This window comes from Mus musculus, chromosome 8, assembly GCF_000001635.26.
Source record: "Mus musculus strain C57BL/6J chromosome 8, GRCm38.p6 C57BL/6J".
Classification (NCBI taxonomy): domain Eukaryota; kingdom Metazoa; phylum Chordata; class Mammalia; order Rodentia; family Muridae; genus Mus; species Mus musculus.
Window position 1 is genome coordinate 55348783 of NC_000074.6, and position 13855 is coordinate 55362637.

At 51.1% G+C, this 13855-nt stretch overlaps 2 pseudogenes; both read left to right on the forward strand.

The window, feature by feature from the left end:
* Positions 1-571: 571 nt before the first annotated feature.
* Gm46063 lies at positions 572-3010 on the forward strand (annotated as a pseudogene).
* A 1014-nt stretch (positions 3011-4024) lies between these two features.
* Gm51590 lies at positions 4025-6332 on the forward strand (annotated as a pseudogene).
* The last annotated feature ends 7523 nt before the right edge of the window (positions 6333-13855 follow it).

A 13855-nucleotide genomic window follows, 5' to 3' on the forward strand; every position in this document is an offset into this window, starting at 1 on the left:
AAAATTAAAGTATGCTTTAGAGGGTCCTAGGGATGCAAGCAAGGTCACATGTTGGTGTCAGCAAAAGCCAAGGAGAAAACCAGCAGTATACCCACTAATTGTAAAGTGAGTATTGGGTAATCACACATAGTGTGTAAAGGAGAGACAGAAAAGAGAGATAAAACATTGATAGTGAGAAAAAGTGAGACAGGCATGAGCCAGAGAAGCAGGCAAAGGTCCAATGAGAATGAATTCAAGGCAAGGTACAGATAACCCTAGACAGAGAGACACAGAATCCCTTCTACAACCCTGAAATGCAAAGGTGTGGCTGTGCACCTGGTTCTATGCACCTGTGTGGACTTCCATTGGCTACAAGGTTGTGGGAAGAAGCAGCAAGAGGCTTTCAGCAAACAGGTGCCTCCAATAAGTTTTCCTACAAAGGAAAGGACTTTGCCCTAAGGAGGTTCAGTGGGTGGAGGTCACATGGCTGGGTGGCCATTTTGCAGTATGAGGAAATGTATGAGGAGAACAGATTCCATCCTGTTTTGTTTGTTGGTTTACTTAGTTGGTTTTGGTGTTGGTGTTGGTGTTGGTTGTGGTTTTGCTTTTGGTTGTTTGATTGATTGATTTCATTTACATAGATAGATAGATTGATAGATAGAGAGATATGTAAATTTTTTCCATCAGGTCTTTGTTTGGAGGCCTACAGGAAATCTTGAGATTTGGCGACTGGGCGTGGCTTCCATGCCTGTGTGTGGCAGCCATCTTGAGACTGGGCGTGGCTGAGGTCCCACCTGTCAGGGGCAGTTATAAAAGGGCATGCCTGACAGAGGCAAGGGCTTCTAAGCTGTGAGCTTCTGTCTGTAGGTGTTCTCTCTCTGCTCAGGAGAGCACACACCCGACTAGAGGCAGGTCACAAGGTGAGTCTGGCATGCAGATCGAACCTAGAGAATCCAGCCCTGTCCTCGGGAGTGGTCATGGAGACTAGCTCCGAGGCAGGTGTTCTGCAGAAGCTGCTGGATCGCCTTTGCCAGGAGACCGACCCAGGAAAGATCTACAAAACGCTGAAGAAAATGTCTTCTCTTCCTTCTCTGTGTGACTGCCTTGCAGAGATTGGCTTCAGAAAGACCATCAAGTCCTTGAAGAAACAGCAACTCCTCGTGCCCTTTGTAAAGGACTTAGTGGCCCAGTGGTCCACTGGGTTCCTGCATGGGCCCCAGCCTGAGCAGACCCGGCAGGACTTTGGCTTGGAGAAGGGCCTCACAACGGAGGGCCGGAGCACCTCCCCAGAAGAGAAGCCCCAGGAGCAAGCATCCCAGGAAGTCCGCAGAGATGGGAGAGAGGTTTTCCTTGGACTTTGCAGCTGCTGCCCAGGCAGCAGCTCTTGCCTAAGCCAGAGCCGAAAATCGCACCAAAGGTCCAACCGTAGGGCACCTCACATTCGAAGCCCGCATCCAGGAGAAAACTGGAGCCCTGAGCTGCAGCAAGATGTCCAGAACCTGGTGCACCTAGGAACGTCCAGGGCGAGCCTGGAGGAGCCTTGGCAGCAGGAAGGGGCCAAGCCCCTGTCCAGAAAGCCAGGGGCTGGGCCACAGGAGCCCACTGGGCTTGTGTTTGGTGGGCACAGCAAGTGCCAGCCACCAGGCAACTGGGAGCAGGAGGAAGCCCCTGGAGCTGGTTCGTCCTGGGCTTGCCTCAATGGGGAGTGCTGCTCTCCTTCCTCTTCGGAGTGTCCACGGGGCAAGAGGCAGAGGTGGGAATCCCGGTGTCCAGCCGAGGCCCAGAGTCCTCCTGCAAAGGTGCCTCGAGACGAGTCTGGAAGCTCCATGGATCTGAGTCCCATTGCTGCCAGCACCATTCCAGAGACTCCCTCCAGTGGCCAAGTCTGGTTCGAATGGGATCTTGCCCAGGAGACATTTTCCTCTCAGCAGGATCATGAAGCCTCAGCTTGGGGGTGGGAGCTCAGGAAGCAGCACAGAACCCGAGTCTATTCAGGTTGCAGGCCTGCAGCAGGACCCCAGCAGAAGCGCACTGGAACCAGGGATGGTGCTCACTGCCAGGCTGGCAAGGATAAAGTTGGGCTTGGGCAGCCAGAAGAGAAGTCCTGGCCCCAGGGCCGCAGGTGCAAGGAATCCTACAGCCAGCCTGAGGCCCCCACAGCCCTGCAGCTTCAGGGGTCCCAAGAGGAGAGGCTGCAAACCGTCATAGGCCGCCTCCAAAGAAAAGAGCCAAGAGGCCTCAACCCAGACAGACGATGATGGTCTCCTTCATCACCGAGCTCAAGAGCCCCAGCCAACAAGGACAGCCAGGACCCACTGGGGCTGCCTCTGCCCAAAATGCCCACAGTCTTCCTGAGGCTCCTGCCCATCCTCCAGCCCAGAGGGCTTCCTGCCTTCTCCTTGGAGAAAGAGGCACCAAAAAGGGCCCTGCTAAAAGACCTGCTCCTCTCATGGCCAAGGCCCTGAAGGACTACAGAAAGTGCTTCTATAAAAGGTGAACCCCAGATGATTTCCATCACCAGAAAACCTGCAACTCCTGAGATTGGACTGACTGGACACACAGGCGCTTCCCTCCAGGGACTGCCACATGGTACACCCTGGGTTTAGGGCTCCGGGCAGACTTCCCAGCAGCTAATCTTGGCATTCTCACTGGACTTCTTTACACAGTTTTCCACACCTTAACTTTTGTCCCATGTCAATTCTCAAAACATCTTCAAAAATAAATCAATATCTCTCCCACAATCAACTTTGTGGGTTTGTCTCTACATTACTTGTGAAGGATTGATACCCATGGACCTAGATACAGTTTAGCAGTTGGACAAAGAGACTAACAGTCTGCCTGCTGACAGTTTTGCAAAGACGCATGTAGGATCGTAGATGGTAGAAGAGATACCTAGAGTCACAAAGAGAGGTAGGCACATCAATATGTTTGTGGAAGTCTGGCAGTAGACTTGATATCAGTGCCCACAAACCAGTAGGAATCAAGGCAGTTTGTGTGTGTGTGTGTGCCTGTGTGTGTGTGTGTGGGGGGGGAGTGTACATGTATATGTGTGTGCATGCATGCCCTCATGTGTGTGTATTTTTTATGGGTATGAGTCTGTGAGTGTGTTCATGTGTGTGTGTGGTACAACTATTTGTATATGTGTGATGAAGAAAAGGAAAGTTACACGAGTACAGAGAGGCAGAGAGAGAGAGAGAGAGAGAGAGAGAGAGAGAGAGAGAGAGAGAGAGAGAGAGAGAGAAATAACTTGCCTATAGGATTGAGAACAAAACTGATCCAAAGTTCCCAGACATTGTCTCTCATTAGGGTAAGAGCTCAGATGGATTGGCACTTAAAATTAAAGTATGCTTTAGAGGGTCCTAGGGATGCAAGCAAGGTCACATGTTGGTGTCAGCAAAAGCCAAGGAGAAAACCAGCAGTATACCCACTAATTGTAAAGTGAGTATTGGGTAATCACACATAGTGTGTAAAGGAGAGACAGAAAAGAGAGATAAAACATTGATAGTGAGAAAAAGTGAGACAGGCATGAGCCAGAGAAGCAGGCAAAGGTCCAATGAGAATGAATTCAAGGCAAGGTACAGATAACCCTAGACACAGAGACACAGAATCCCTTCTACAACCCTGAAATGCAAAGGTGTGGCTGTGCACCTGGTTCTATGCACCTGTGTGGACTTCCATTGGCTACAAGGTTGTGGGAAGAAGCAGCAAGAGGCTTTCAGCAAACAGGTGCCTCCAATAAGTTTTCCTACAAAGGAAAGGACTTTGCCCTAAGGAGGTTCAGTGGGTGGAGGTCACATGGCTGGGTGGCCATTTTGCAGTATGAGGAAATGTATGAGGAGAACAGATTCCATCCTGTTTTGTTTGTTGGTTTACTTAGTTGGTTTTGGTGTTGGTGTTGGTGTTGGTTGTGGTTTTGCTTTTGGTTGTTTGATTGATTGATTTCATTTACATAGATAGATAGATTGATAGATAGAGAGATATGTAAATTTTTTCCATCAGGTCTTTGTTTGGAGGCCTACAGGAAATCTTGAGATTTGGTGACTGGGCGTGGCTTCCATGCCTGTGTGTGGCAGCCATCTTGAGACTGGGCGTGGCTGAGGTCCCACCTGTCAGGGGCAGTTATAAAAGGGCATGCCTGACAGAGGCAAGGGCTTCTAAGCTGTGAGCTTCTGTCTGTAGGTGTTTGCTCTCTGCTCAGGAGAGCACACACCCGACTAGAGGCAGGTCACAAGGTGAGTCTGGCGTGCAGATCGAACCTAGAGAATCCAGCCCTGTCCTCGGGAGTGGTCATGGAGACTAGCTCCGAGGCAGGTGTTCTGCAGAAGCTGCTGGATCGCCTTTGCCAGGAGACCGACCCAGGAAAGATCTACAAAACGCTGAAGAAAATGTCTTCTCTTCCTTCTCTGTGTGACTGCCTTGCAGAGATTGGCTTCAGAAAGACCATCAAGTCCTTGAAGAAACAGCAACTCCTCGTGCCCTTTGTAAAGGACTTAGTGGCCCAGTGGTCCACTGTGTTCCTGCATGGACCCCAGCCTGAGCAGACCCGGCAGGAATTTGGCTTGGAGAAGGGCCTCACAACGGAGGGCCGGAGCACCTCCCCAGAAGAGAAGCCCCAGGAGCAAGCATCCCAGGAAGTCCGCAGAGATGGGAGAGAGGTTTTCCTTGGGCTTTGCAGCTGCTGCCCAGGCAGCAGCTCTTGCCTAAGCCAGAGCCGAAAATCGCACCAAAGGTCCAACCGTAGGGCACCTCACATTCGAAGCCCGCATCTAGGAGAAAACTGGAGCCCTGAGCTGCAGCAAGATGTCCAGAACCTGGTGCACCTAGGAAAGTCCAGGGCGAGCCTGGAGGAGCCTTGGCAGCAGGAAGGGGCCAAGCCCCTGTCCAGAAAGCCAGGGGCTGGGCCACAGGAGCCCACTGGTCTTGTGTTTGGTGGGCACAGCAAGTGTCAGCCACCAGGCAACTGGGAGCAGGAGGAAGCCCCTGGAGCTGGTTCGTCCTGGGCTTGCCTCAATGGGGAGTGCTGCTCTCCTTCCTCTTCGGAGTGTCCACGGGGCAAGAGGCAGAGGTGGGAATCCCGGTGTCCAGCCGAGGCCCAGAGTCCTCCTGCAAAGGTGCCTCGAGAGGAGTCTGGAAGCTCCATGGATCTGAGTCCCATTGCTGCCAGCACCATTCCAGAGACTCCCTCCAGTGGCCAAGTCTGGTTCAAATGGGATCTTGCCCAGGAGACATTTTCCTCTCAGCAGGATCATGAAGCCTCAGCTTGGGGGTGGGAGCTCAGGAAGCAGCACAGAACCTGAGTCTATTCAGGTTGCAGGCCTGCAGCAGGACCCCAGCAGAAGCGCACTGGAACCAGGGATGGTGCTCACTGCCAGGCTGGCAAGGACAAAGTTGGGCTTGGGCAGCCAGAAGAGAAGTCCTGGCCCCAGGGCCGCAGGTGCAAGGAATCCTACAGCCAGCCTGAGGCCCCCACAGCCCTGCAGCTTCAGGGGTCCCAAGAGGAGAGGCTGCAAACCGTCATAGGCCGTCTCCAAAGCAAAAGAGCCAAGAGGCCTCAACCCAGACAGACGATGATGGTCTCCTTCATCACCGAGCTCAAGAGCCCCAGCCAACAAGGACAGCCAGGACCCACTGGGGCTGCCTCTGCCCAAAATGCCCACAGTCTTCCTGAGGCTCCTGCCCATCCTCCAGCCCAGAGGGCTTCCTGCCTTCTCCTTGGAGAAAGAGGCACCAAAAAGGGCCCTGCTAAAAGACCTGCTCCTCTCATGGCCAAGGCCCTGAAGGACTACAGAAAGTGCTTCTATAAAAGGTGAACCCCAGATGATTTCCATCACCAGAAAACCTGCAACTCCTGAGATTGGACTGACTGGACACACAGGCGCTTCCCTCCAGGGACTGCCACATGGTACACCCTGGGTTTAGGGCTCCGGGCAGACTTCCCAGCAGCTAATCTTGGCATTCTCACTGGACTTCTTTACACAGTTTTCCACACCTTAACTTTTGTCCCATGTCAATTCTCAAAACATCTTCAAAAATAAATTAATATCTCTCCCACAATCAACTTTGTGGGTTTGTCTCTACATTACTTGTGAAGGATTGATACCCATGGACCTAGATACAGTTTAGCAGTTGGACAAAGAGACTAACAGTCTGCCTGCTGACAGTTTTGCAAAGACGCATGTAGGATCGTAGATGGTAGAAGAGATACCTAGAGTCACAAAGAGAGGTAGGCACATCAATATGTTTGTGGAAGTCTGGCAGTAGACTTGATATCAGTGCCCACAAACCAGTAGGAATCAAGGCAGTTTGTGTGTGTGTGTGTGCCTGTGTGTGTGTGTGGGGGGGGGAGTGTAAATGTATATGTGTGTGCATGCATGCCCTCATGTGTGTGTATTTTTTATGGGTATGTGTCTGTGAGTGTGTTCATGTGTGTGTGTGGTACAACTATTTGTATATGTGTGATGAAGAAAAGGAAAGTTACATGAGTACAGAGAAGCAGAGAGAGAGAGAGAGAGAGAGAGAGAGAGAGAGAGAGAGAGAGAGAGAGAGAGAGAGAGAGAAATAACTTGCCTATAGGATTGAGAACAAAACTGATCCAAAGTTCCCAGACATTGTCTCTCATTAGGGTAAGAGCTCAGATGGATTGGCACTTAAAATTAAAGTATGCTTTAGAGGGTCCTAGGGATGCAAGCAAGGTCACATGTTGGTGTCAGCAAAAGCCAAGGAGAAAACCAGCAGTATACCCACTAATTGTAAAGTGAGTATTGGGTAATCACACATAGTGTGTAAAGGAGAGACAGAAAAGAGAGATAAAACATTGATAGTGAGAAAAAGTGAGACAGGCATGAGCCAGAGAAGCAGGCAAAGGTCCAATGAGAATGAATTCAAGGCAAGGTACAGATAACCCTAGACACAGAGACACAGAATCCCATCTAAAGCCCTGAAATGCAAAGGTGTGGCTGTGCACCTGGTTCTATGCACCTGTGTGGACTTCCATTGGCTACAAGGTTGTGGGAAGAAGCAGCAAGAGGCTTTCAGCAAACAGGTGCCTCCAATAAGTTTTCCTACAAAGGAAAGGACTTTGCCCTAAGGAGGTTCAGTGGGTGGAGGTCACATGGCTGGGTGGCCATTTTGCAGTATGAGGAAATGTATGAGGAGAACAGATTCCATCCTGTTTTGTTTGTTGGTTTACTTAGCTGGTTTTGGTGTTGGTGTTGGTGTTGGTTGTGGTTTTGCTTTTGGTTGTTTGATTGATTGATTTCATTTACATAGATAGATAGATTGATAGATAGAGAGATATGTAAATTTTTTCCATCAGGTCTTTGTTTGGAGGCCTACAGGAAATCTTGAGATTTGGCGACTGGGCGTGGCTTCCATGCCTGTGTGTGTCAGCCATCTTGAGAATGGGCGTGGCTGAGGTCCCACCTGTCAGGGGCAGATATAAAAGGGCATGCCTGACAGAGGCAAGGGCTTCTAAGCTGTGAGCTTCTGTCTGTAGGTGTTCTCTCTCTGCTCAGGAGAGCACACACCTGACTAGAGGCAGGTCACAAGGTGAGTCTGGCGTGCAGATCGAACCTAGAGAATCCAGCCCTGTCCTCGGGAGTGGTCATGGAGACTAGCTCCGAGGCAGGTGTTCTGCAGAAGCTGCTGGATCGCCTTTGCCAGGAGACCGACCCAGGAAAAATCTACAAAACGCTGAAGAAAATGTCTTCTCTTCCTTCTCTGTGTGACTGCCTTGCAGAGATTGGCTTCAGAAAGACCATCAAGTCCTTGAAGAAACAGCAACTCCTCGTGCCCTTTGTAAAGGACTTAGTGGCCCAGTGGTCCACTGGGTTCCTGCATGGGCCCCAGCCTGAGCAGACCCGGCAGGACTTTGGCTTGGAGAAGGGCCTCACATTGGAGGGCCGGAGCACCTCCCCAGAAGAGAAGCCCCAGGAGCAAGCATCCCAGGAAGTCCGCAGAGATGGGAGAGAGGTTTTCCTTGGGCTTTGCAGCTGCTGCCCAGGCAGCAGCTCTTGCCTAAGCCAGAGCCGAAAATCGCACCAAAGGTCCAACCGTAGGGCACCTCACATTGGAAGCCCGCATCCAGGAGAAAACTCTAGCCCTGAGCTGCAGCAAGATGTCCAGAACCTGGTGCACCTAGGAACGTCCAGGGCGAGCCTGGAGGAGCCTTGGCAGCAGGAAGGGGCCAAGCCCCTGTCCAGAAAGCCAGGGGCTGGGCCACAGGAGCCCACTGGGCTTGTGTTTGGTGGGCACAACAAGTGCCAGCCACCAGGCAACTGGGAGCAGGAGGAAGCCCCTGGAGCTGGTTCGTCCTGGGCTTGCCTCAATGGGGAGTGCTGCTCTCCTTCCTCTTCGGAGTGTCCACAGGGCAAGAGGCAGAGGTGGGAATCCCAGTGTCCAGCCGAGGCCCAGAGTCCTCCTGCAAAGGTGCCTCGAGTGGAGTCTGGAAGCTCCATGGATCTCAGTCCCATTGCTGCCAGCACCATTCCAGAGACTCCCTCCAGTGGCCAAGTCTGGTTCGAATGGGATCTTGCCCAGGAGACATTTTCCTCTCTGCAGGATCATAAAGCCTCAGCTTGGGGGTGGGAGCTCAGGAAGCAGCACAGAACCCGAGTCTATTCAGGTTGCAGGCCTGCAGCAGGACCCCAGCAGAAGCTCACTGGAACCAGGGATGGTGCTCACTGCCAGGCTGGCAAGGACAAAGTTGGGCTTGGGCAGCCAGAACAGAAGTCCTGGCCCCAGGGCCGCAGGTGCAAGGAATCCTACAGCCAGCCTGAGGCCCCCACAGCACTGCAGCTTCAGGGGTCCCAAGAGGAGAGGCTGCAAACGGTCATAGGCCGCCTCCAAAGCACAGGAGCCAAGGGGCCTCAACCCAGACAGACGATGATGGTCTCCTTCATCACCGAGCTCAAGAGCCCCAGCCAACAAGGACAGCCAGGACCCACTGGGGCTGCCTCTGCCCAAAATGCCCACAGTCTTCCTGAGGCTCCTGGCCATCCTCCAGCCCAGAGGGCTTCCTGCCTTCTCCTTGGAGAAAGAGGCACCAAAAAGGGCCCTGCTAAAAGACCTGCTCCTCTCATGGCCAAGGCCCTGAAGGACTACAGAAAGTGCTTCTATAAAAGGTGAACCCCAGATGATTTCCATCACCAGAAAACCTGCAACTCCTGAGACTTGGACTGACTGGACACACAGGCGCTTCCCTCCAGGGACTGGCTCATGGTACACCCTGTGTTTAGGGCTCCGGGCAGACTTCCAAGCAGCTATTCTTGGCATTCTCATTGGACTTCTTTACACAGTTTTCCACACCTTAACTTTTGTCCCATGTCAATTCTCAAAACATCTTCAAAAATAAATCAATATCTCTCCCACAATCAACTTTGTGGGTTTGTCTCTACATTACTTGTGAAGGATTGATATCCATGGACCTAGATACAGTTTAGCAGTTGGACAAAGAGACTAACAGCCTGCCTGCTGACAGTTTTGCAAAGATGCATGTAGGATTGTACATGGTAGAAGAGATACCTAGAGTCACAAAGAGAAGTAGGCACATCAATATGTTTGTGGAAGTCTGGCAGTAGACTTGATATCAGTGCCCACAAACCAGTAGGAATCAAGGCAGTTTGTGTGTGTGTGTGCCTGTGTGTGTGGGGGTGAGTGTACATGTATATGTGTGTGCATGCATGCCCTCATGTGTGTGTATTTTTTATGGGTATGTGTCTGTGAGTGTGTTCATGTGTGTGTGTGGTACAACTATTTGTATGTGTGTGATGAAGAAAAGGAAAGTTACACGAGTACAGAGAGGTAGAGAGAGAGAGAGAGAGAGAGAGAGAGAGAGAGAGAGAGAGAGAGAGAGAGAGAGAGAGAAGTAACTTGCCTATAGGATTGAGAACAAAACTGATCCAAAGTTCCCAGACATTGTCTCTCATTAGGGTAAGAGCTCAGATGGATTGGCACTTAAAATTAAAGTATGCTTTAGAGGGTCCTAGGGATGCAAGCAAGGTCACATGTTGGTGTCAGCAAAAGCCAAGGAGAAAACCAGCAGTATACCCACTAATTGTAAAGTGAGTATTGGGTAATCACACATAGTGTGTATAGGAGAGACAGAAAAGAGAGATAAAACATTGATAGTGAGAAAAAGTGAGACAGGCATGAGCCAGAGAAGCAGGCAAAGGTCCAATGAGAATGAATTCAAGGCAAGGTACAGATAACCCTAGACACAGACACAGAATTCCATCTACAACCCTGAAATGCAAAGGTGTGGCTGTGCACCTGGTTCTATGCACCTGTGTGGACTTCCATTGGCTACATGGTTGTGGGAAGAAGCAGCAAGAGGCTTTCAGCAAACAGGTGCCTCCAATAAGTTTTCCTACAAAGGAAAGGACTTTGCCCTAAGGAGGTTCAGTGGGTGGAGGTCACATGGCTGGGTGGCCATTTTGCAGTATGAGGAAATGTATGAGGAGAACAGATTCCATCTTGTTTTGTTTGTTGGTTTACTTAGTTGGTTTTGGTGTTGGTGTTGGTGTTGGTTGTGGTTTTGCTTTTGGTTGTTTGATTGATTGATTTCATTTACATAGATAGATAGATTGATAGATAGAGAGATATGTAAATTTTTTCCATCAGGTCTTTGTTTGGAGGCCTACAGGAAATCTTGAGATTTGGCGACTGGGCTTGGCTTCCATGCCTGTGTGTGGCAGCCATCTTGAGACTGGGCGTGGCTGAGGTCCCACCTGTCAGGGGCAGTTATAAAAGGGGATGCCTGACAGAGGCAAGGGCTTCTAAGCTGTGAGCTTCTGTCTGTAGGTGTTCTCTCTCTGCTCAGGAGAGCACACACCGGACTAGAGGCAGGTCACAAGGTGAGTCTGGCGTGCAGATCGAACCTAGAGAATCCAGCCCTGTCCTCGGGAGTGGTCATGGAGACTAGCTCCGAGGCAGGTGTTCTGCAGAAGCTGCTGGATCGCCTTTGCCAGGAGACCGACCCAGGAAAGATCTACAAAACGCTGAAGAAAATGTCTTCTCTTCCTTCTCTGTGTGACTGCCTTGCAGAGATTGGCTTCAGAAAGACCATCAAGTCCTTGAAGAAACAGCAACTCCTCGTGCCCTTTGTAAAGGACTTAGTGGCCCAGTGGTCCACTGGGTTCCTGCATGGGCCCCAGCCTGAGCAGACCCGGCAGGACTTTGGCTTGGAGAAGGGCCTCACAACGGAGGGCCTGAGCACCTCCCCAGAAGAGAAGCCCCAGGAGCAAGCATCCCAGGAAGTCCGCGGAGATGGGAGAGAGGTTTTCCTTGGGCTTTGCAGCTGCTGCCCAGGCAGCAGCTCTTGCCTAAGCCAGAGCCGAAAATCGCACCAAAGGTCCAACCGTAGGGCACCTCACATTCGAAGCCTGCATCCAGGAGAAAACTGGAGCCCTGAGCTGCAGCAAGATGTCCAGAACCTGGTGCACCTAGGAACGTCCAGGGCGAGCCTGGAGGAGCCTTGGCAGCAGGAAGGGGCCAAGCCCCTGTCCAGAAAGCCAGGGGCTGGGCCACAGGAGCCCACTGGGCTTTTGTTTGGTGGGCACAGCAAGTGTCAGCCACCAGGAAACTGGGAGCAGGAGGAAGCCCCTGGAGCTGGTTCCTCCTGGGCTTGCCTCAATGGGGAGTGCTGCTCTCCTTCCTCTTCAGAGCATCCACGGGGCAAGAGGCAGAGGTGAGAACCCCGGTGTCCAGCCGAGGCCCAGAGTCCTCCTGCAAAGGTGCCTCGAGACGAGTCTGGAAGCTCCATGGATCTGAGTCCCATTGCTGCCAGCACCATTCCAGAGACTCCCTCCAGTGGCCAAGTCTGGTTCGAATGGGATCTTGCCCAGGAGACATTTTCCTCTCAGCAGATCATGAAGCCTCAGCTTGGGGGTGGGAGCTCAGGAAGCAGCACAGAACCCGAGTCTATTCAGGTTGCAGGCCTGCAGCAGGACCCCAGCAGAAGCGCACTGGAACCAGGGATGGTGCTCACTGCCAGGCTGGCAAGGACAAAGTTGGGCTTGGGCAGCCAGAAGAGAAGTCCTGGCCCCAGGGCCGCAGGTGCAAGGAATCCTACAGCCAGTCTGTGGCCCCTACAGCCCTGCAGCTTCAGGGGTCCCAAGAGGAGAGGCTGCAAACCGTCATAGGCCGCCTCCAAAGCACAGGAGCCAAGAGGCCTCAACCCAGACAGACGATGATGGTCTCCTTCATCACCGAGCTCAAGAGCCCCAGCCAACAAGGACAGCCAGGACCCACTGGGGCTGCCTCTGCCCAAATGCCCACAGTCTTCCTGAGGCTCCTGCCCATCCTCCAGCCCAGAGGGCTTCCTGCCCTCTCCTTGGAGAAAGAGGCACCAAAAAGGGCCCTGCTAAAAGACCTGCTCCTCTCATGGCCAAGGCCCTGAAGGACTACAGAAAGTGCTTCTATAAAAGGTGAACCCCAGATGATTTCCATCACCAGAAAACCTGCAACTCCTGAGACTTGGACTGACTGGACACACAGGCGCTTCCCTCCAGGGACTGCCACATGGTACACCCTGGGTTTAGGGCTCCGGGCAGACTTCCCAGCAGCTAATCTTGGCATTCTCACTGGACTTCTTTACACAGTTTTCCACACCTTAACTTTTGTCCCATGTCAATTCTCAAAACATCTTCAAAAATAAATCAATATCTCTCCCACAATCAACTTTGTGGGTTTGTCTCTACATTACTTGTGAAGGATTGATACCATGGACATAGATACAGTTTAGCAGTTGGACAAAGAGACTAACAGTCTGTCTGCTGACAGTTTTGCAAAGATGCATGTGGGATCGTAGATGGTAGAAGAGATACCTAGTGTCACAAAGAGAAGTAGGCACATCAATATGTTTCTGGAAGTCTGGCAGTAGACTTGATATCAGTGCCCACAAACCAGTAGGAATCAAGGCAGTTTGTGTGTGTGTGTGTGCCTGTGTGTGTTTGGGGGAGTGTGCATGTATATGTGTGTGCATGCATGCCCTCATGTGTGTGTATTTTTTATGGGTATGTGTCTGTGAGTTTGTTCATCTGTGTGTGTGTGGTACAACTATTTGTATGTGTTTGATGAAAAAAAGGAATGTTACACGAGTACAGAGAGGCAGAGAGAGAAAGAGAGAGAGAGAGAGAGAGAGAGAGAGAGAGAGAGAGAGAGAGAGAGAGAGAAATAATTTGCCTATAGGATTGAGAACAAAACTGATCCAAAGTTCCCAGACATTGTCTCTCATTAGGGTAAGAGCTCAGATTGATTGGCACTTAAAATTAAAGTATGCTTTAGAGGGTCCTAGGGATGCAAGCAAGGTCACATGTTGGTGTCAGCAAAAGCCAAGGAGAAAACCAGCAGTATACCCACTAATTGTAAAGTGAGTATTGGGTAATCACACATAGTGTGTAAAGGAGAGACAGAAAAGAGAGATAAAACATTGATAGTGAGAAAAAGTGAGACAGGCATGAGCCAGAGAAGCAGGCAAAGGTCCAATGAGAATGAATTCAAGGCAAGGTACAGATAACACTAGGCACAGAGACACAGAATCCCTTCTACAACCCTGAAATGCAAAGGTGTGGCTGTGCACCTGGTTCTATGCACCTGTGTGGACTTCCATTGGCTACAAGGTTGTGGGAAGAAGCAGCAAGAGGCTTTCAGCAAACAGGTGCCTCCAATAAGTTTTCCTACAAAGGAAAGGACTTTGCCCTAAGGAGGTTCAGTGGGTGGAGGTCACATGGCTGGGTGGCCATTTTGCAGTATGAGGAAATGTATGAGGAGAACAGATTCCATCCTGTTTTGTTTGTTGGTTTACTTAGTTGGTTTTGGTGTTGGTGTTGGTGTTGGTTGTGGTTTTGCTTTTGGTTGTTTGATTGATTGATTTCAT